Raw genomic sequence first — 22,006 nt, forward strand, 5'->3', positions numbered from 1 at the left:
TGAATTCTACCTTCCTGTTATGTTCTTAAATGAAGTAAGCTCAGAGCCCAGGCTCTAAGCAGACATCTGCCCAGTATATAGGAAAACAGGCCTGAGAAAGGTTACCAATGAGTTGATATCAGGCCAATTCAAAGAAGGAATTCAAATAACTGGGCTCACGATGAAACAAATCACCAATAACTATAGTATGTGCTTCTGAACACCACTCAGATGCAAGTGTTAGCTAACAGGATGTCATGTGCCCCGCATTCAGAGGTGCACAAAACAGACGCCTGCTAGCACCTCTTGTCCTTAGGAAGGCACAGTGCATGGACCTAGCAGGTGTAGGCACTTAGGCATGCTTTGAGCTCTCAAAGAGCTCATAACCTAACTGGAGACCTGCTTGAATACACACAACAAAAAGAAAAGTGTGCAAAGCACAAGTACATGCAATGTTGTTTGGAGGGTCTGGAAGAGCTCTGCAGATGACTTCTAAACTGAGCCTGAACACCCAAGAGGATTTCCATGTATGAGGGGGAGGAAATAGGCCCAGAGAACACGATGTGCTAAGGCCTTAAGGAGGACAAGTTCAGGGAGTTCTTGGGGAAAGTGACTAATCTGATGAGGCCAGTGGCAGCGCACATGGAGGGATGCAGCAGGACATGAGGATGGAAAAGAATGTTGCGGCCAGAACATGGAGGACCTGTGCGCCAGGCTAAAATACTTGGATCTTGAGACTCACGGATATGGCACTTTGAGAAATGACTCAAGAGAAAGTTAAATGGTAGTACTATCTTTTTAAGAATGGAATTGCTTTTCCATGGTCAGCGCTCAAGCATAGCAATGGCGGAAGTTTTTAAAGGAGCTTCCTCTGAAAGGCCCCACCTACAGAGAAGTCAGAAGAGTAAGTGGCTCTCAGAGTTATCCCAAGTGTCCCAAACCCGCAACTCCATGGACCCTTTCCTCTCATCTAGAAGTCTCACCCATGGAAGACCCAGGAAAGAAACTAAGTATCATGTTCCAAACAGGATTTCCACTCTACCTTGAGGCTTAAGGAAATGCCAGCACTGCCCAACTTGGCAAATGGGAAGAACCGGCTGAACATAGGCTCTAATCTAGCCTCTTTCCTGTCACTGAAGTGGCAGGAGCCAGAGGCCTATCCAGCAAGTACTGCGTGTGTCCAAAGCTCCATACCTCAAAGCTTCCAGCCAGGCCTGGCACTGTGTGACTGGAACCTTCCACTAGGAATGAGCCTGCACTCATGTCACCAGTTAAATTGTGTGGAATCCCTTCCCTTAAAGGAGCTTTTGCAGCAGATCCCATATGTCAAAGACACAGGCAAGATGTGATTCCCTTCCTGCCTTTCAGGAACTCCCAGTCTGGAAGGAGATAAAATATCAACAGAGTAGGAGATGGTAAGTGCCTTAGAGGAAGCACAGATAACAATACAATCCTCATTATAATCCTATGACTTGTTGTGATTATTTATACCCATTTGACAGAGGAGAAAACTTAGGCTCAATCAGGTTAACTACCTTGATAGATCACATAGCTGGGAAGTATCACAGCCACAATTTGAATCCAGATCCTATGCTCATAAGCACCATAGAGATTCTCTATTGCCTCAGAGCCCATTGTGCAGTGAGTTAGCAGAAGAGAGAACCGACAGATCACTTCCAGTGTGGGGAATTGTGGATGGTGGGGAGTATGGACAGTGAGGAGCAGATGATCAGACATTACTTCAGTCAGAAAGTATGATCTGTGCAGAAGTGTATAGGAGCAGCTGGGTGTCTATCGTTTAAGTGGGAGAGGTCCTCTCCGGCTAAAGGAACAGCATGAGCTAAAGCATGACGGTGAGAAAATGCAGGGTATTGTGAGGAAGGGCAGGGAATGTGGCTGACTTAGGGATGAGTGAGCAAGAGCATCAAGGAAGTTCATGGTCTGGATATGATGGGCTCTGGATTCCAGGGTCAGGCGTTTCTACTTAATACAAAAAATACTAGGAAAATTTATAAATCACAAAATAAATGTAGAGTCAGAGATGTACAGCTAAATATATTAGGAAAATAATAAATGTTTCAAAGCAGAACTATGGTGTGGTTTCAGCTTGGGATTCTGGGCTCCTGTGTTAAGGCCATGTAGTAACTTTTCAGAACCTGGGCCAAAATCAAGAATAGCAGGCCTTCAGATCCTTCCAGGTCAAAGGACAGAGGGACACTGTTCGCTGGCAATGACTTTGGGAGTTAGGACTTCTATACCTATTTTGTAGATCCTGATCTTCTTGAGAAGAGTCCCTACAGGTCACTAAAGGAATCCCATGGCCTGGCTGGAGCATAAGTACCCCTCGTTGGTGAGCAGAGCATAGAGAACAGGACAGGAGTTGTAGAATCAAAAGACCTGCACTTGATTCTTGGAATCTCCACAAATTAACTAGAAAATCCTTTTAATAAAGGCACAGTTTCCTCATTTGTAAAACGAAAATGATCAAACTTATATAGATAGATTCTTGTGAGGATTAACAATTTACTCATGAGATCAAATATAAAAATTTGTGTTTCTACATGCAGGCTGAGATGTTAAGAATAGGTGCTCCCCCTGAAAGCCACTGTGTTGATAGGGGTAGGAGAAAACTGGCCTCATCCTCCTGGTGAAAATCTAAATCTGGAGTTGTCGACAATTTTTCCCCCTGTTGAAAATTGAGCTGTATTCCCCAGGCAAGTCATTACATCTTTTGTGCCAAATTGTTTTCATCTTTTAAATGACCCAGTAATCCCACTTTGGGCAATATACAACAGGGAATAATCCAAAAGGAAAAAAGAAGGCAATTTGTTCGTAGATGTTATTCATGGTGCTATTTCTAGCTCTTTATATATCCCTCTATTACAGCACTTATCTCTCTGTGCTGTAATTATCCACTCCCCTTCCAAATGCCTCCAAATTATCTTTGAATCAATCCCCAGCACCTAGCACAATGACTGGCATACAGTAAGAACTCAATAAATGTTTGTTGACTAAATGAATGAAAGAAAAATTTTAAAGAAATTCAAATGAGCAAAAACAAAGCACTGTTTTTAAGAGATAAAATGAAGAATCTTTAAAAAACTGGTATCTATAGATGGCAAACTATTTGAAGAGGAGTGAGTGAAGAAGCCTCAGGAGTGAATTTCAGATGATTTAATTTATAATCTCTGAGCATCTCCAGGCTTAGGCTGAGTGTAGTACAAGATTAACAAGAGACACCCAGGGGCATGAGGTTACATGGTGGCCAGAACACAGGGCTCTATCTTGGATTCTCACTACCTTACGTTGACTGAATCGCCTAACTTCTCTGAGACCAGTTTATCGACTGAAAGGGAGAGCATTTACTGGAAAGCCCAGCACATTAAAAGGAATTACATGGAGCAGGCAGGGGCCAGCGAGTGTAAATTCACTTGTAAATGAAAGAGGAGGGCTGGGAGGTGCCCTTGGATGGGGGTCCTCAAGCCAAGGTGGGGCTTTGAAGCCCTAGTTCTTCTGGGCACCTACTAAGCCTTCCAGGCCCATCTTACAGGTTGGTTGGTCCAAGGCTCCTCACCAGGGAGTTCACTGGAGGCAGGAATCTCTACAAGAACAGATGACACATCAAGGAAAAACACTAAGTTAAATATGGCCCATAAAGTCAACATCACTCTGAATGTCCCGTATTCTTGGTGGGAAAGAATGCTTTGTACAAATACCCAGGGAGAGCAAAGGAAGCGGCCTGTTCTACTGGGCTTATTTTGGGGCATTCCAGCAGCTCTCAGCCAGGAAGTCAGAGTCAGGAAGCCACTGCCCTCCATTCATTGGCCAGACGGTCCAGGTTAGAAACCAAAGCAAGGAGCACAGACTCCTTAGTCCGGATCAGCTTCAAGTCTGTGCGGCCTTCACTGCACATGTTTTCACCTCCATCAGGGTCTCCCAGAATCCTGCTCATTGAGCTTGACACTTCCCAGAAGGATACTGTCCTTGACATCTTGAAGACAATCCCCCCAAAACATGACATGAACTCATCCCCTTCTCTCTGACCCCACTTCTACCACCCTAATAAAAATAACTGGATGACTGCAAGAGTCTCCTCCTAACTTTCTTTCTTCTACTCTTGCCCCCACCGTGAAATCCATTTCCCCTTACAGCAGCCAGAACGATGCTGGTAAAACATAATTAGATGCTTCCATCACACTTAAACACAGGCCCCAACCTCCATTCTAGCTTACTAACACCTACCAACCCCTCTCTGTTTTTATCTCAGCTTTTTCCTCCTGTAGCACACTATCTCCTAGCTCACTGGGCTCCTCGGTTCCTCAAACACAAAACCATTCTCACTCCGCGATCTTTGCATTGACCGTGCCCTTTGCCTACAATGCTGTTTCCCTGACTTTTACTGATCTGGCTCCTTGTCATTCAGATCTCAGCTTAAACAATCACCTCCCAGAGCCCTTCCTCCACTCCCTCAGTCAAAGCACCCAGGGTGAATCCTCCTAAGTGTTCCTTATCATTCTCTCCTATTTATGTGTTTGTTTATTATCTGCCTCCTCCACATACCCCTACTGGAATGCAAGCGCCCAGGATCAGTGTTTCTAGTGTCTTTTTCTTCACTCTAAACTCAGTGCTGGATCAGTGCCCAGAACAGTACAGGCACACAAGTGGGAATCCAATAGAGATTTAATAAAACTAGACAAACGCATGCCACGAATGAAAGAAATCTTACAAACTGCTGAAGGGCAAGTAGCCCAGGCCTGTGGCTAACACCCTGGGCTAGGAGTCAGGCATGGATAATGAATGCTTGCACTCTGTGGCTGTAGGCATGTGGGCAAGTTTGCCCACTTCTCTAGACCTTACATTTCTCAAGCAAAATGGGGATAACAGCACCTGTCTTGTGGGAGTGCTGGAAGAATTGAAAGAGATAAATCATGTAGAGTGCCTAGCACAGAGCTCAGCACAGAAGAACTGTTCACTGTCATTGCCAACAATCCCACCTTCCAGGTAGCAAAACTGAGACTCAGGAAGGAGCAAGCATCACCGCTGGAGTTAGACACTGAGTGAGCAGCAGAGCCAGGTCAGAAACGTACATCTTCAGTCTCTGTCCACAGATCAGCTGTTCCTCTGGCATAATTACAAAACTTCTTGATATCATGTCACTGGTTTACATATTTCACCTCGTTTCAGAAAGTATCTAAAGTACCTGACAAAAGATACACATAGTCCATGTCTTTTTTTTTAAGTGAAAAAACTAGGGGATGAGAGAAGCAGATGGAAGAATAAGGTGAAGAAAGGGGACAAAAAAATAGGAGCCATAAGTCTCATACTATTTGTTACAAGCAGGTTTCAGATTTGGTCCTCAGATTCTGAGAAGCCAATACAAAACCAGAAAATACCTGGGGAGATTCCTTTAGAACACCTGGCTATTGAAATGTCACAGCAATGTGTGAAAAGGTGCCACTCTCCAGTTGAGAACCCATTATCTGCTTCCTCCTGACCACACTGCTGGGTTCAAATCCCAGTTCCACTACTGAGGGCATGACCTTGGACAATCTACTTAACTCCTTGAAGCCTCTGGTTCTTCCTTCATAAATGGAGGTTAAAAAAAAAATACCGTACCTAAGTGTATAAAAAATGAGGTATATACATACAAGGGAATATCATCTGTCCTTTAAAAAGAAGGAAATTCTGATACATGCTACAATATGAACATCGAGGATATTATTCTGAGTGAAGTAAGCCATTTCACTAAAGGATCAGCACTATATGATTCCACTTATATGAGATACCTAGCGTAGTCAAACTCTGAGAAAGAGAAGGTAGAAGAGTGGTTTTCAGGGGGTGGCAGGAGGAGAGAATGAGGAGTTAATGTTTCAATGGATACAGAGTCTCAATTTTGCAAGATGAAAAGTGCTCTGGAGATATTGGTTGCATAACATGTGACAGTACTTAACACTACTGAGCTGTACACTTCAAATGGTTAAGATGTAAATGCTATGTGTATGTTACCAAAATTAAAAATAATTTTTTGTACTACTACTCATAGGTAGCTGTAGTAGTGACTATATGATTTAGGTCAAGTGCTTAGCACCAAGCTTGGCACCAGGAAGAAAGCAATTTATATCAGTTCCTATTAATAGGAGTAGCATTCACATTCGTACTACTGACTCTAACCTTGTAGTACCCCTGTCCATCAGCACCACAGCAGGAAAACATCCCAAGCCTTCATGCTTTAAGGCAGCCTCCTTCCACATGTGAGCAAGGCCACTAATCCCCACCCAGCCACAGGCTATGGAGAAGAAGACAGGATTCATATAGGTACCTGGGGGATCTGCTCAAGTCCTGCCTCCCCAGGGCTTCAGAGCAGCTTAGAGAATTGCTTTCCCTATTTTCAACACTGACCAGAACAAACGGAGGTCTCAGAGCACTTTCCTTGCTCTATTAAAATCTGCCACACAATGCCACTAGCATCAAAGTGCTTCCCCAAAACACATCTCCATCATCTTCCTTGCATTGGAGCAAGCCCCCACTCCCACCCTAAGTTGATCGGAAACTGAACTGACCACAAAGAGTTACTCATTATGGAATCTGGTGCACTGTATTGGGGCGGTGCCCTCTTGGTCTGTTGAATGCTGCCACTGCACCAAAGAAGGCTAAAAGTCTGTGTGTGTGTGTGTGTGTGTGTGTGTGTGTGTGTGTGTGTGTGCATGCGCTTAAAATCTATTCAGAATCAGAGCTCACTTTTGAATGTGAGGGAATAACACTCCAACACTCCAGCAGCTTCAAGAACAGTAATAGAGGCTTAGATAGAAAGCCTTGCTCGACTTTTCAAGGCCCGTTCACAATTTCCACTGACACAGATAAAACTGAAATAAAGGGCTCCACTATTTAGTTCTGCCTTTTGGAAAAGCTATCATCCCCTTTCAGAAAAGAAAAAGATATAGGCAGCAAAGCAGATCAGAAGGTAGCAGCTCATGCTGCCACTGCACCAAAGAAGGCTAAAAGTCTGTGTGTGTGTGTGTGTGTGTGTGTGTGTGTGTGTGTGTGTGTGTGTGCATGCGCTTAAAATCTATTCAGAATCAGAGCTCACTTTTGAATGTGAGGGAATAACACTCCAGAATTCTTGCAGCTTCAAGAACAGTAATAGAGGCTTAGATAGAAAGCCTTGCTCGACTTTTCAAGGCCCGTTCACAATTTCCACTGACACAGATAAAACTGAAATAAAGGGCTCCACTATTTAGTTCTGCCTTTTGGAAAAGCTATCATCCCCTTTCAGAAAAGAAAAAGATATAGGCAGCAAAGCAGATCAGAAGGTAGCAGCTCACACTCAAACAGCATTCACATGATCAAAAGCAGGGAAAGACAAGTAGAAACCAAAGAGGTGGGAGAGGGGAGTAAAATAAAAAAAATAAAAAACAAATTCTGGTATCTAAGTCCATGCAACATGATTGTAAGATATCTGAACTGGGAGAATGTGGTCTATTTCTCACCAATTAGATCAGTAAATGTGGGCAATTCTGGCATCTCTGCATCTCAATATTCTCATCTGCAAAATGGGCATGTTCTCAGCCTTTGCCTGAAGGAAGAGCTTACGTGCAGTGGAAGGAAGAATGAACAGAGTGAGAAGATCTGTGTTCTAATCCTACCTAATTAGCCATGTACCCGCACAGCAAAAGAGCTGCGCACTTTGGGCCTCCATGACCATTGTCCTGCTATAAAATGAGACAGATCAACTAAATAATCTCTAAGTGTCCTTCCATCTCTGACAGTCCATCAAAAAACACACAAATGGCCCGAGCTGGTTCGGCTCAGTGGATAGAGCGTCAGCCTGTGGACTGAAGGATCCCAGGTTCTATTCTGGTCAAGGGCACATGCCCTGGTTGTGGGCTTGATCCCCAGTAGGGGGCAGGCAGGAGGCAGCCCATCAATGATACTCTCTCATCATTGATGTTTCTATCTCTCTCTCCCACTCCCTTCCTCTCTGAAATCAATAAAAATATATACTAAATAAAAAACACAAATGTCCTGCAAACCAGATATTTTTCCAGACTGTGGATGCTGTGCAGATGCAACTAGTACATACTAGTAAGTCCAACCATAGCCCTGCTTTTCAAGCTAAAACTATCCCTGCCCACGCATCCCCAAACATCCCTTCTGGCTTGTTGCTTTAGCCCTAGCAATCAGACAGACATCACTCCCAAATTATCTTTCTACCCAATTCAAGCTAGGCCTCAGGTGGGAAAAAATATCTCTAAATTTTCTATACACAAATAGAATTTTTTCTCAAGCAGAGCCTGGTTCTAAATCCCACTGTGAGGAGTACTCCCCTGGGAAAGCAGCTGTCCACACCCCAAATTAAAGCAACAGTGCTCTCAGTAACAAGTCCCATCGCTGGGCAAGCGAGCTAGCTGTCAGGGCTATAAACCCAGGGTCTGGGAGCAGAAATGCCATTTGCTCTGGCAATAATGATGTACTCACGCGATGTCAGGCAGCTGGCCCTCCGCTGGCTCTCACTCCCTCTCACACACCCGGAGTCCTTTTGCAAGGAGGTGATCCCAAGGCCAGAGGGGAACAGCACTGAGACATTCTCTTCTCTGCTTCCAGAACAAGGGGCAAAGGAATGGAGGGGAGGGATGGGGGGGAGTGGGGGAGGGGAGAGACTTGGTTTCTGGAAACAAGAATTCAAATCCTGCTTCTCCTAAACCCTGAGTCACCTCCTTCTCTTCCAATAGATCAGTGTGGTGGGTAAACATTTCCATATATGGGGAAGCAGGCTGGAGGATGTCAGAAAAATCACCCTTCTGTCCTCTGGCACTTGAAGAAAATGCCCCACTTAAGACAGAATTCCTTACTCGGAGTAAATGTTTAACCCCAAAAGAAGTGGAGTCTAAACTGTCCCGCATGCTCCACCACCCAAACAAGGGAGGGACTAGTTTGAAAGTCTATAAGCTCACCTTAGGAATGGGGTCATGGGAGAATACAACTACATTTATGAAGTCACTCTATTAATTCAGGGTAAGGGGAGGTATCTGGCGGGATTCACCTGAAGAGGTCACCAAGAATCCATCTGCAGTTTTTTTTAATGACAGGTGAGTCTAAAACAATCCCCACTCTTGGAGCCCAATCCCTGACTCTCTTGGGCAGAGAATTCTCCTGGGAACTTAGTTTTGCATGAGTTTTTCATAGGATGGATACCAGGTGGGAAGACCCAGAACAAAACCAGACTTTCAGGGTTTGGGGGTTGGGGAGTTCAAAATAGGAGTGTGGAATGCCCCATTTAACTTGTAAGGTTAATTCCAATCTGAAGTTCCTGAGTAGTGTTCAATGACTAAATTGGACCAGTGAAGTCAGTCAGGAATGAATGTGGTCTAAAATAACTCCAGACTAATTTAGAGGAGGAGAAAGGAGAGAGAAAAGAGATGCTGGGGGAAATAGCGGGATGGGTAAAGAAGGGTCTGCTCAGCAAAAGGAATCCATATCTTGGCTTCCTGGTGATTCTATTTCTTAGCATGATTTTGTTCTGCTATTGGCTGTAAAGGCTTTTGTAGGTCAGATGAGCCATTTTTTTAGAATTACCACCCACTTCCTAGCTTTTGGGCTTGCACCATGAGGCTACTTGTTCTCATCCCAAGAGAATCTTCTAGCAATAAACAGCATTGGTCAGGGAGCAAGAAGACCCAAGCCCTAAATCCAGATCAGTCACTCCTTAAAACCTGGGACAAATCAGTTCTCCTCTTGTAGCTTATATGGTTTCACCTACAAACTGGGTAGCTATCCCAAGATTGTCCAACTATGAGTTCTGAAAGTAGCTTCTACTTGGTCTAGAAAAATAGTCTTGATACATTTATGTTGATTACTTGTTTTTGCAAGGATGCCTCAAGCGCCTGGAAATTTGCAGACATTTCTTATTTGTTGCCATGTTGAATAAATGGACACAAACATAAGTGACTATTAAATGATAAGGAAAGGATCAGAGAACCTTCCACCACATGCCAGAACCAAAACTCAGCACAGAGATCTCACCACTGCCATACTCCCAGGAGGTCTCAGAGGCAGGCCTGAAGAAGGTAAAGAGTTGGTCATTTGTTACTAGACCAGCCATCAGACCCAGTGGTTCTTATAGAAAGATTGTCATCCTGTGAGGATCTCAAAGTCCCTTCCAATATTGCCACAGGAAGGTTTTAACAGATGAAAGAGATAGTCCATGAAAAATAGCTGCCCGTGGATGGCCTGGGAATTCTAAAAACCAAGGACCAAGGAGAGAGCTACAGGGATAGGTATGAAAACCAGAATGATAGCATCTCTACCATCCATTTTGCAAATAGCATTTAGAGATCAGTTTCCACATCCACAAAGGGGTCCTTCATCCCTTATTGCATTTGTACCTCTCTTCCTCTTATGTCTTGACCACTGACAACCAGTGGACCTTGGATCTCAAAGAAGAAGACCATAAAGGCCATTGAGCCGATGCCCTTCTCCCCCATTAATGAATCCCTGTGGTCTCTGGTGAGGTGGAGAACATCTCCTACACAACAACTCCTGCAGCTGCAAATTCTGTCTTTCCAATAAAAAGTTCTTCCTTATATAGAAACAAAATCTGGCTCCCTATGAAGCTATCCCAGGCCTCATCCCTCAGTTACTCTGGCTGTTTCCTGACCATATCACACTGCTAGCTTCTAATGCATCTGTTGCCAACTTGAAATCCATCCTTTTGGGGTTTTCCAGTAAGTGTTACTGTTCTACATATATACTGTTGGCCTTATGGATTCACAAGATGTACCCTACTAAATCCCAGTCATTGAGAAATGGGAGAAGTTAGGTCTTCCAGGCCAGTTCCTCATCTACCTCTACCTCATCACCATGCCACATTCCTGTCCTCCATGGACAAAGCTCGGGAGCCCATTCCCAGCTCCCCACTCCTGCTCTCCAGTCCTGCCAGATCTAAAACTGTCTCTAAGATGCAAGACTGTTCCAAGGAACATGAAGAGAGAGCGCTCTGTAGAAAAAATAGAGTCTTCCCAACTCAAGTGTTCTCGTGGCCTGCAGGCAGGACAGTAGGGACAGTCTTGCCCATCGTGGGGCTGGGAGTTTGTTCGTGACCCCTGACAACCCCAGCATCATTCTAGAACATGTTGTCTTCACAAAAAGGGGTAAGATTTATTTTTTGTCACAGTTCATGGCACTACTTGGATTTCAGGTACAAGTAGCGACAATGCCTCACATTAGAAGCACGCTTTATGGGTTAGTAACTGCTTTCCCAGATAGTTTCATTTAATCCCTCTAGCAGTTACCCCTGGAGGGAGTCTTCTACCTAATTTAGTTATAGGGAAACTGTCAAGCAGAGGTGTTAAGTATATTCCCAAGGTCACAGCAAGAGTAAGTACCCAAAAGAACACTGGTTTAGTAGTTAGACTGTTCAAGATTCCAGGTGCACTTCTGGTAGCTGTACGATCTCTAAATAACAGTTTAAGCTTTCGCAAACCTTGGTTTCTACACCTGAAAATTGGAGATTAACACAGACCCTCTGTCTACCTCTTAGGGCAGTTATGAGGATCAAATGAGATAATGCGAGTGAAAGCCCTCTGGAGAACGGGAAGGCAGTACAAAGTGTAAGGGATCATTGTGTGATTACTTGTAAATGACTGTGCATTCCATTACAAATTCAAAAAGCAGTGAGGTCATTCTCAAGACAAAGAAACATTAAGGCTCTGGAATTACAGGGCAATCATCTGATGTTCTACAGGTTATGTCTATATACTACTCCCTCTTGCAGTTGAAGGTCAGCAGTAACTGTCAAGTTTCCAAGTGCCAAGTCACACAAGTTTACAGGAATGCTCAAGACAAACGCTCCCTTTTCAACTACAAGCAAATGCCTGGCCCAAAGGAGATAATAGAGATGGACATTTGGGAGACCCCTGAAATTCTCAGTTCCGGAAATGTGACCTGCAGTGTTTTCCTTGGAGAAGTTGTTAGAAACACAGGCTCCAGTTTCTCTGCAATACGCCCGTGGGGAAATAAGCATGCAGTAAGGAGCTACTGACCAGAGAGCACTGAGGGAGCTCCCAAGCACAAATTCAGGGGAACAGGATATTTCAAGTTGCAGATACAAAAGATAAATTTCAACCCATTAAAAACCTCCCCAGCCCAGCTGGTGTTGCGCAGTGGTTGAGGATCGACCTATGAACTGGGGAGTCGAGGTTCAATTCCCAGGCCAGGGCACATCCCAGGTTTTGGGCTAGACCCCCAGGAGAGGGCAGCTGATCAATGATTCTCTCTCATCATTAATGTTTCTACCTCTCTCTCCCTTCCCCCTCTGAAATCAACAAAAATATTAAATAAATAAATAAGCAAATAAATAAATTAATTAATAAAAACCTCCCAGCCACACCTTAAGATTTGAGACAAAATTTTAAGGCAGGGAAGAGGCCCATTTACATACCAGAGGTCCTGCTGCAGGTCACCTGGGAGCCAGAGGGCACCCAAGAAGATCTGAGAGTGCAGCAACTGGTCTGGCTTCCTTCAGTCCTCTCCCAACACGCTAGTCACCAGGATTCTCTTCAATTTCTGCAAAGATCCAAGTCATCAATGTCATTATGGAGGGGCCGGATTTTCCCCAGAAAGCCATTCCCAAGGCAGTTGAACACACAGCTTAATGATGATTGTTTTCTGCTTTGCATTTTGTCATCTGTTTCCTGTGCTCAACACTGGAGAGAAGCACTGACTAAATTAATTTGTGACACAGATGTGTGAGCACTAGTGGCAGAGGTGGACAGTCGGGTGCAAACAGAGATAACTCAGAAAGGTCAACTGAAGCCCATACCATAGTTGTTGCAGGCCAAGGTGTTACAGTCTTTGTTTTGTTTTGTTTTTAACACTATTAGAGTGTATTTCTAAAAGTAGAGTGGTTTTATTTGAGACCCAAAATTCCAATTACACCATTAATGGGTTTAAAAAATAGTATCTTTGGCTCCTCACTGCCAAATACTAATAATAACAATAACCACTACAATTGAATGAGTGTTTGTTCTGGGCTGAGCATTGTACTAAGCAGGTTGCATACATTATGCCATTTAATCCCATCAACAACCCAGTGAGCTGATCAGTCTCATTCCCACATTACAGATGAGAAAGGAAGACTTAAAGGAAAAGTAAACTGGCCAATTCCAGAGAGAGTACGTGGAAAGGCCAGAATTAACTAACTCACAAGGCAAGCAACCCCTAACCTTTCCCATTGTCCAGCCTCTCTCTCTATTCTATTTATTGGAGATGATATCATCCTCGTGTAACTATCACACATGATGATCATATATAACAAACATAACCATGTCCAAAAAAACATTTGACAAAAGTCCTTATTTGTTTCTGTCTCCTCACCAGACCCGTGACATCAGAAACCCTGCCTGTGTTCCCGGCACTGTGTACACAGTGAACACTCAATAATCACAGGTATTCAGTTAGACAATGTGTCTGAAGGTTGGGCCAGGAAACTAATCTCAGTGAGGTTCCCAAGGTCCAAAGGGGAGACATAGCCAAGCTGAAAGATACAGGTCAAGTATTCTGCACATGGGGTAACCTGAAGCTTCTGACGGAAGCTTCTCAGAGGCTGCCTGACCCTTGAACCTGCAGCCAGGTGCTCTGGAGGCCTCAGAGTGAGGTGCACAAAAAGCACATCTCCTTGAAAAAGGGGAAAAGTTCCAGGACCCCTGGCAACTATGACTTTTACCAAGCCACTTTCGTTGTAGTAAAAAGACGAACTAGGCTAGAACAATGAGTTTCAAACTTTCCTTTCCCTAACAACGGAGCTTTTTTTTAATGATATGCTTTGCAAATGTTCAGCTTGTAAATAACAGGACTGCTCAGCCTGGGCTCCAGAAGTCCCCTTCCCTGCTATTCTCTCATCATTTGTCATCTCACCCACCCATCACCCAGCCCAACCCCAAAGCCACTCCTGGAGTCTCCCAGGTTCGAGGAGCAGAGCTTGAAAACCTCCAGCCTTCTGAGGTCTTCATAGCACCTTCTGGCTCTGATTCCTATAACCTCCAAGGTCTGAGACATATCTCTGTAATAAGCAGCTCTGCATTTAATCAGTGAGATGGGCAATATGAAGTGTAACAGGGAAGAAAGAATTCTCAAACTAGAAAACTTGGATTATAGGCTATTTAGGACCTGTGTTCTCACAAGCGAGTTATTTAAATCTCGCTAAACCTCAATTTTTCTTGTCTATAAAATGGGAAATAATAATGCTATCAACCAAATTAGGTTTTTATGAGAATTAACTTTTTGAATATGTATATACACAAGTTGCTTAACAGAATATTACAGTAAATACTGTAATCGCCCCATCTATAAATGTATCTAAGTCCACAGATGGAAAAGTATGTAGCACTGTGTCCATGGCGAAGGAGATGCTCAATAAGTGACAGAGGCCCTTCTCGTTCCTTCCGTGCTCTCATGGACATTTTCAACTTGAACAAACCTAGACAGCTATAAAGAGCCAGAAGGACGAACACCTTTTGTATCCCAAATTACCTATAGCTCATCTTTAAAATCTTACAGCTTGTCTCTAGGACCTTTGAAATTCATGGCCATTTGGGCTTCCAAGAATGTCAGCCAACACAGTCAAGGGTGTATAGAGGTACAGAAAGTGAGTTTGAGAAAACCACTGATCCAGATAATTGGCACCGGAGAGAGTATTAGATGTGACATCCTCCCAGCTTCCACATCGACCAGCTAAGCAGCCTGAGAAATTCCACCTGTTCTCTGAGTCTTGATTTCTCTATTTGTGAAAAAGGGGTAAGAACTCTATCTTCCATCTCCCGGTGATGCTGAGCAAAACCAAGGAGTTGATGGGTGTGAAAACTCTTGAAAACTTCCCAGCTCTATACTTATATAAAATATTATCATTTTTATTATAACCTTAAGTAAAAAGTTGAACCATTACAAAAAAAAAACAAACAAAAAACACTTAGGATGTGCCAAAAACTTGGGAATCACCCTATTTTGAGGCCTTTGCTCCAACTGCAAGATTCCTTGTTTCTTGCCTGACTTTTACCCCAGGCTTCCCACACATCCTGAAGGTGCTGCAAGGTTGACCCCATTTCATCACAGCTTTCCCAGCTGACTTCTCACCAGTGCTCTGAACTGCACAAAAAATAATGTGCAGCTGTGTTCGGGCGAGCACTCAGGGGCTCCAGGAGGGGCCCCAACCCATCTTCCCAGAAACTCTCCCATCATATTGCTACATGAGTCCCTGGCTTCAGGCAAGAGTATATCCCCAACTCCTCACAACTCCAAGGTTTGACCATGTTTTCCCTCAGGGCTGTACCTCCAAATCTGAGCATAAAATCTCCTCACTGTGCAGTGGGGAAGTGGACTCTTCAGAAGGGTTCTGTGATTGGGGTGAACTCAGCAGTGTCTTCAGTGCTCCAATCTTTTTCTAAAGATGGTCCCAATGATTACTGCTCCATAAAAGTGAACATCAGGAATAAAAGGAAATATTTCTGTATTTCTTTGTAGTCAACAAAGCTCTCATTGTCCCACCTTTTGGAATGCTTAATACCACATCCGACGAAGACAGCCATTCTACAGATGAGAAACCTGAGGGTTCATAGCAGAGTAAGAAGCTGAGCCAGTAGCCCAGTGCACATGACACACTTCATCAGCAGCAGAGTGCCCTGAAAACCTGCCGTAGGAGGTGCCCTGGGCAAGTCACTGTCCTTCTCTGAGACATACAATGAGGACTCTGGGGCGATCCCCAAACCTATACACCTCTTTCTCTCTCCTGAAAGATTTCAGAAATGAAACCTTAGAGAGGAACTAACAAGGAAATGCTTACATTTGTGTTTGGTCAGTTCCAACCCAAGCTTTCCTTCCCAACCTCCAAAGCCCATCCCATCAGAAGGACGAGGCACTGACCCCAATGCCAAAAAGCCACCAAGACTCTACAGGCCGACACAGGGGACGCTGCTGTGTGATAGCATCACCATGCAGAACAGCAAGCTGCTCCCTCAGAATAACTGCAGTCACGGTCACAGCGCATGAACCTTGTCAGCAAATTGCTGGTTTGACTGGCAATTTTTAATAAGCTCATGAGGCAAGGGCATTAATGTGGACGGGACAGTACGCACCTGACATGCCTTGTGGCCTGTGGGCTCCACGAGGGAGGACAATAAAAGAAACCCTCTTTTCTTCAAGATCCTTGAGACAGTAGCTTCTCTCTTTACAGTGAAGGCAACTAGGACTGCTGCCTGACCACAGCACTTTCATTTGGATATGGAGACAGTATCTGCCTAGCAGGCTGCCAAGCCTTCTCCTGGAATTCTCCTTAAGTCTAAGTGTTGACTGCTAGGTTATCCCAGGACCACAGGATTCCCACCTGGCAAAACTCAGGTACCAACTAGTCCACTTGCTGTAAACAACTTGCTTGGGGCATTCATTCATTCAGAAAGCACCCGAAGTCCACTGATGCACAGCGAGAAGATAAGGCTTGGTTTCTGCTTCCAAGGACCCTGCACCAATATCTTAAAGTGGCTTCCCAGTGGCAACACAGTAAGTCCAAGTGCTTAATCTAATATCTCAAGTTTCTGAATAACACAGAGTCTGTTCCACTATAAACTCCTTCCCACTGCCACTCAGCATACATCCTCTGCGTATTCAGACTGAACTCTTAGCTCCCATGTTCTCTTACTTGACCTACTTCCCCTCCCCATCCTGAGACCCCAGATAGATATCCTATACATCCTTCCAGGCCATTGGCAGTTCTCAACAGGAACAAAATTGCTCTTTGAAGAAAGACAGTTATTTCTGCATTGTCTCATGTGTTACAGGATGTCTAGCATCTCTGGCTCTGAGCACTGCATGGCAATGGTGGTCTGGCCTCCAGCATTGAGACAAAAACAAAAAACACACTCCACCACATTTGTAAATACCTGTTAAAGAGATGTTACTGCCTCCAATGGTGAATAATCTGACCACTGTCACTCAGCATGAAACCTCCCTTGCTTCTCAGTCCAGTCAGAATAATCTCCCTTCTCTGAATTTGCTTAGCCTGCTGTCTAGGACACCAATCATGACCTTCCTTGTACTATTCTTATGATGAACTTGACTTGTTCCCTTCTCCAGTGAGGGCTCCCAGTGGAAGAACCCATGACTGACCTTTGCCCAAAGTGCCAAATCTAGACCCGAGTCAGGCTTACAGTAAGCGTTTAAGAAACATTTGTGACCAAATTATATAAACAGAACAACTGTCCAAGGCATAACTCCCTGTAGAAGATTAAACTGAACTAAAAAACTACAAGTCAACCACTGTTGTCAAAACTTAAAAAATAAATGGGGGGGGGGCGGTGGGGAACGAGAGAGTAGGAGATATCTATAATACTATCAACAATAAAAAATACATTTTTAAAAAACATCAAAAACGAATTTGGATAAATGGCCTGCTTTTTCAGAATACTAAGTATATTAATGTTATATATTTTACGTAAATAAAAAAATATATTAAGTAGACTATCATACTTAACTAGTGGCCCAGTGCACAGATTCATGCACATTCACAGGAAATTAGAAGAAATATTTTAATATCGCTATTCGCCCTTTCTCTGTAATAGAAGTGTCAACCAAATTCACGATTGAAACACACACATGAGATTGTCACCAGTGAGAGCTTTATATGTATCGTGCATGCGTGAGTCAATGTTTATTTTTAAATTGCCAGTGCACGTCATATGTACTGGCCGGTCAGTCGGACGGATGGGCGAACATATGGTCAGTCACTTAGCCATATATATATAGACTCTTTTGTATTTTATAGATGCTATCTCACTTAATGTTTCAAAGTGTTTTCTAAACTGACATATTCATTATTTTGTATAGACTTTTTCACTTATTAAATTAGCAAATATTATAATTAATGGTGCATATTAAGTATTTTGGAGTAATTTTGGACACATTCTCTCAATTGGCTCAATGAGAGCTCCTTTCCCCCTCTAAAGTGCCCTACTGCATGGCAGAAGTAGACTGCTAAAAACTACATTTCCCATGCTCCCTCGAAACTAGTAAATCAGATTCCAGCAATTAGATGTACTCAAGTGAGACTTAGAAGGTGAATGTGGAGCTAATTCACCCTGCTGCTATTCCTAGTGGCAACCAACTTTGTGGAACCTTAAGAGTCAAAATGCCGCTCTACTGGACAATACAGTGTTCCGCCACCAACTCTGAGGATGCTGAGAAAAAGTTTGAGAGGCCTCCACAGTGGCTTCCTAATGTCTTTATCCCTGGTTGTGGCTTTGGAACAAATTCTTCAACTCAATAGTTCCAGATGTAGCCTCCTGGCTCCCAGGGCTCCATCTCTCCCAACAATGTTATTGGTATCTTTTCCCCTGATTTAATCCATTTCCATTTAAAATGTGTGAGACGTCTTTCCTGCACTTAATCCTGATAGATGGAAGAGAGAAAATAAAAGACAATAGATCGATTAACTGATCATCCATTCCTCCACTGATTGATCTCCTCAAGTAAAGACCTACATCCGTCTATACGTAGGACCCTCCCATGCCTCTGTGAAGGGAAAGTATTTCACTTTACAATAATGGGCCACACAAACCTAAGAGACCATAAGGGACCAGTGGTACGTGTCGTAAGCTAATCAGAACTACACAAACTAGCTTGTGGTCAACGTAAATTCTATAGCATGTAACAGAAAACCTGGGTATAGTGCAAATACTAGCTCTTTCCTGAGAATTTCTTGCTTGACCTCTTTCTTTTCCAGATTTGCCCCTGAACACTTCAGTACCTCAAAAGCATGCCGGCTGCACACCTAGCCCATCTGCTCTGCGCAGCCCCACAGAGTCAGCCTCCAGAAATGCCTGCTCCTGTCCTTATTTCCTTGTTTGTAAAACAGTGTTAGCAATAGTACCTTCTTCATAGGTTTGTTTAAAAGATTAGATGAATCATCATGAATAAAGCAGCCACAGCAGTGACTGGCACAGAGTGAGTGCTTGCTAAGTGTCACCTAGTGTGTAAACCAAGGAGCAATCTTAGGGCACAGACATATGCACTATTTTACAAATGAGGAAACTGAGACTCGGAGAATTTATATAACTTGCCCAAGGTCAGCTGCCTCGTAAGCAAGGGGTGGAGACAGGATCCAAATCCAGCTCCATTGCCTGCCTTCCACAAAACCCGAAGCTCTTTGCTCTTCAGCATCCTGCCTGCTGATATGCACACCTAATGGAAAAATATATTAAACTGGAGGAGAAAAACAGCCCAGACAGAATGGGGCTGTACCTTGGGAGCTCTCTGGGCATCACAGGATGATAAGGCCAATGTCATAAGCCCTGCCCTTCAGCACAGTCAGCTCCTGTGGGTAAAATTAGCTCAGCTCTGCTCCAGTCCCGCCTGGAGCCCCAGGCAAAACTCACCCTGGGCACAGCATAACCTCATCTGACCTCAGTCCCAGGAAGGGTCCCTCATGAACCTCATTAGGGCCTGAGATGACTCATTTTGCTCCTTTCTGTCTCTGGCTGCTGAGGTCACCTCTCTGCTATCCAGAAAGGCAGCTCCAAAGGAGAAGTAAAGATGAAAATACAAGCAACATTCTGAATTCCTTTCTTCCAGGACCATTCATCAGGAAGGATGGGGAGCCTGCTGCCATGCCAGCTGTGTACGGGGGAAGCAGGCTTCCCTGCATTAGATAACCCAGCTCAAGACCACAGACAGGCACCAGCACAATGGACGCCTGAGCTTTCCCTCCTTATTTTACTCTGGGGATGATGGTACTCTGTGTCCTGTAGAGCTAGCACACTGGTGATGACCACCAGGCTCTTCTCCACATCCTTAGAACCAGATTTGAAGGGGAGCTCAAATGCCATTTCTCCTGGAGCTACCTACCATCCCTACCTAGCTAGAATTTCCACCCCAAATTCCAAAATGCCTTATCTCTACCCCTTATTATTTGTCATTTATTTGCTCAACAAATATCTCTTGCACACCTATTTTGGACTTGAGGATACAGAAATGGAAGGGATGACTGTTGCCCTCGGGAAATGGAAACAACTTCAATAACTAGCTGAAAATGAGAGGGGAGTTTTAGGGGTCAGAGGTGTATTCTAAGCAGAGGTAATGTCAGAGAAAAAAGTATTGAAAGGCACCTGGGAGCTATCCTGATAAGATTGGGAAAGGAGCAATGTTTCAATAAGGGAAAAATATGTCATGGAAGCTACAGAGAATGGATTTTACTATGGGTGAGGAAATTCTTGACCTATGAACCAGGAGGTCACGGTTCGATTCCAGGTCAGGAGACATGCCCGGGTTTCGGACTCCATCCCTAGTAGGGGGGCATGCAGGAGGCAGCCAAATCAATGATTCTCTGTCATCATTGATGTTTCTATTCCTCTCTCCCTTTCCCTCCCTCTCTGAAATCAATAAGAACATATTTTTAAATTTTTTTAATAAATTAAAATCTTCTCCCCTCCACACAATGGTAATGATTATTTAATTTCATTCCAATTTTTGAGCAGGATACACAGAAATATTTTGGGGATTAGGAAGGTGTGAAGCTGAAATAAGAATTCCTAGGGGCACAATTGCCAAGTGGAGAGAAAAAATTAAGATGATCAATTCATTTCTTTTGCTGATCAGAGTCACTACAAATATATCTGATTTTTAAAAACCTCTTTCAAAACTGCAGCTAACATACCAGAGATAAATGAGCTCATATCACCACTCAGCACCCTAATTTTGGCAAGGAAGAAACAAAAAGAATAAGAAGAGTATGTGGATGCCCAGAGATTGGTGGCCAGCATCCTTGCCCACGTGGATACGATACATGAGTGGTACAGCAGAGCTTTAAACCCTGTTGGTCAGAAACCAAATCTTTGGTTGTTTCTTTTTATGTGAGCCAAATTAAAACCAAATTAAAAAGTACCCACCTACTGACCCAACCAGATAAAACTATGGGTACACAGGCTGCAGGCTACAACACCAGGAAGAAATTTAAAAATAGATAAACTCAGCTGCAAATTTTCTTTACTCCAAACTCTGTGGAGGTTGTTTGTTTGTTTGTTTTTCAGAGATGAAGGGAGAGAGAGAGATAGAAACATCAATGATGAAAGAGAATCATTAATTGGCTGCTTCCTGCATGCCCCACACTGGGGATAGAACCCACAACCCAGGCATGTGCCCTGACCAGGAATCAAACCATGACCTCCTGGTTCACAAGTCAATACTCAAACACTTAATCATGCTGGCCGGGTCATCTCTGTTCTTCTAGCAAAAGATAAGTTATTGCTGCACTTGGTATTCCTGAGCCGCATATTTTCCAGAGTGAAGTTCATGTGTCAAAGTAGGCATCACGACCAGTATCCACCAGACCAAGCATGTGAACATGTCACCCCTCAGAGCCTCACCACACACAGCAGAAGTCAGACTGTGCCTCTACCGGCTAGGTCTTGAAGAAAACCAGAATGCTGTAACATATGACAGTATGTAATATCTTAAATGGCAGCAGAAGGCAGGGCCAGTGTAGAAAATGTTGCTGCTGCTGTTTAGCAAACACTCATAGGGCACTTGTTATATGCTCAGCAATTTTCTAAGCACTTTACAAATATTAATTCATTTAACCTTTCCAACAGTGCTTATGAAATAGGTACATTTATCATTATCCCCTTATTGCAGATGAGGAAACTGAGGCACAAATAAACACAGAGCTGGACAGTGGCAGAGCCGGGAATTGAATCTAGGCAATCTGGCTCAAGGTCTGTGCTCTTGACTACCACGCTACACTGCCTCTCACTTGATTTTGTTTGTCTTCCCTGTGTTTATTGTTGTGGGAGGAGAACCAAAACACAAACATTCACGTCCAGTAAGAAATAGGAAGGGCACACAGACACTCGGTCTCGGCATGACTGACACAGTCTCTCCCTAAAGTCAAGTTACATGAGAAGCCAAATCACAATGGGAACCATGGTATTGACTTACTCTGAGAAAGTCCTGTCACAAACCAGAAATACCCAGCATCCATGTGATCAGCACA

The 22,006-nt window shown here is 43.8% G+C and overlaps 1 protein-coding gene across 6 annotated transcripts in view; it reads right to left on the bottom strand.

Annotated features, from left to right (window-relative positions):
* The window catches only part of LPP (LIM domain containing preferred translocation partner in lipoma), a 698,664-nt gene that overhangs the window by 607,863 nt on the left and 68,795 nt on the right, over window positions 1-22,006 (bottom strand). For 4 of the 6 annotated variants that reach the window (XM_014547744.1, XM_014547746.1, XM_014547747.1 and 1 more), the window contains exon 2: window positions 12,416-12,540. The gene's annotated coding sequence lies outside the window, so the exon portion shown is untranslated. Of the gene's footprint in view, window positions 1-8,454; window positions 8,791-12,415; window positions 12,541-22,006 lie in introns of those variants that run through there. The other 2 variants (XM_005876265.2, XM_014547743.1) reach the window with 1 other exon arrangement.

This window comes from Myotis brandtii, unplaced genomic scaffold (assembly GCF_000412655.1).
Source record: "Myotis brandtii unplaced genomic scaffold, ASM41265v1 scaffold483, whole genome shotgun sequence".
NCBI classification, from domain to species: domain Eukaryota; kingdom Metazoa; phylum Chordata; class Mammalia; order Chiroptera; family Vespertilionidae; genus Myotis; species Myotis brandtii.